This window comes from Mandrillus leucophaeus, unplaced genomic scaffold, assembly GCF_000951045.1.
Source record: "Mandrillus leucophaeus isolate KB7577 unplaced genomic scaffold, Mleu.le_1.0 Scaffold305, whole genome shotgun sequence".
NCBI lineage: Eukaryota > Metazoa > Chordata > Mammalia > Primates > Cercopithecidae > Mandrillus > Mandrillus leucophaeus.
In genome coordinates this window covers 358,325-360,217 of record NW_012103199.1, presented here as the reverse complement: position 1 = coordinate 360,217, position 1,893 = coordinate 358,325, and positions in this window count along the sequence as shown.

The following is a 1,893-nucleotide window of genomic DNA, read 5'->3' as shown; positions in this document are numbered from 1 at the left end:
CCCTCTTATGCCCAGGGAGCAGGCAAATCCCCTGTTCCATAGGAGGGTCAGGAGTAAAAATCCTCGGCCCATGGAAGGGCAGGAGATCCTCGTGGACCCAGAATTCTAGACTGACATCAAGCAGTGGTCTCCTGCTGCTAGAGGGGGGGTGGGCAACTTAGGCACAGGGCAAAGCTTGGTTGACACGGGAATGGGGTAGGGATGCCAAGAGGCGCACTGCCAGCCCCAGGTATACCAGGCCTGCCTAAGCCTGAGACTGGGCCACGACACCAGAGAGCCCCCACCTCCAGCCTGAGCCTAGTACTGACCAGCAACAACAACCCACCACTCTCAGAAGGACCAGGGCATGGGGAGGACGCCCTCTGTGTCACGGGCATCCAGGCTGCTCAAGGCCAAGGCTGGAGCAGGCAAGAGGAGAGAACCATCTGGTCCCCAGGCTGACTTCTCTAAGCACAGGGAACAGGAGCTCATTGCTGGAGAAACGTGAGTCTGAGGTGCACTGAGGGTAACAACAGCAGTAGAACCCCCGGCCAGCTAACTCCTAACCAGAGGAATTTAATCCCTCACACTCACGTGCTGACGGAAGACGTGTGCCTAATTCTGTATATTAGGAAACCCATCTGCATATACCATTTTAAAAAGACCCATATACCAAATGGTGCAAAGTATTATTATGTAAAAATTTAAACACTGCTCATGAGGCTCCTGATTTTATGTTTTGACAAATATCGGAGTCTGCAAAGAAGTATCCCAGACCCTCCCACAGCAGCGTATTGCGATGATGTTGCCAATAATACACAATATTACTAAAGACAGCAATAGCTCTTACGTTCTTAACAGTGTGTTCCGGGCCTAGCGCAAATGCTTTTGATCTCAGTCTCTACTTGTATTCGTCCATTCTCACCCTGATAGAAAGAACCGCCTGAAACTGGGGTAATTTATGAAGAAAAGAGGTTTCACTGACTCCCAGTTCCTTAGGCTGTACAGGAAGTGTGGCTAGGAGGCCTCAGGAAGCTTACAATCATGGCAGAAGGCAAGGGGGAAGCAAGCACGTCTCACCGTGGTGGAGCAGGGGAGAGAAAGAGTGAGGGAGGAGGAGCTGCACACTTTCGAACAACCAGATCTCGTGAGAACTCACTTACTATCACGAGAACTGCAAGATGGAAATCTACCCCCATGATCTAATCACATCTCACCAGGCTTCTCCCCTGACACATGGGGATTACAATTTGACATGCGATTTGGGTGGGGATACAGAGACAAACCATATCATTCTGCCCCTGGCCCCTCCCAAATCTCATATCCTTCTCACATTTTGCAACCAATCATGCCTTCCCAATAGTCCCCCAAAGTTTGAACTCATTCTGGCATTAACTCAAAATTCTGAGCCCAAAGTTTCATCTGAGACAAGGTGTCTCAGACCTAATCAGCCTATTTGGATTTTGGAGGCAGCACATTCCTCATTTGGGTGTGTTACCCCAGCCCGTTTATCGAGTGACCCAAAAGGCTGTCAGTTTTGAGTGGGGTCCGGAACAGAAGGCTCTGCAATGGGTCCAGGTTGCTGTGCAAGCTGCTCTGCCACTTGGGCCATATGACCCAGCAGATCCAATGGCGCTTGAAGTGTCGGTGGCAGATAGGGATGCTGTTTGGAGCCTCTGGCAGGCCCCTCTAGGTGAAACACAGCAGAGGCCTCTAGGATTTTGGAGCAGGGCCCTGCCATCTTCTGCAGATAACTACTCTGCTTTTGAGAGACAGCTCTTGGTCTGTTACTGGGTTTTGGTGGAAACTGAAGATTTGACTATGGGTCATCAAGTCACCATGCGACCCGAATTGTCTGTCATGAACTGGGTGCTTTCTGACCCACGTAGCCATAAAGTGGCTCATGCACAGCAG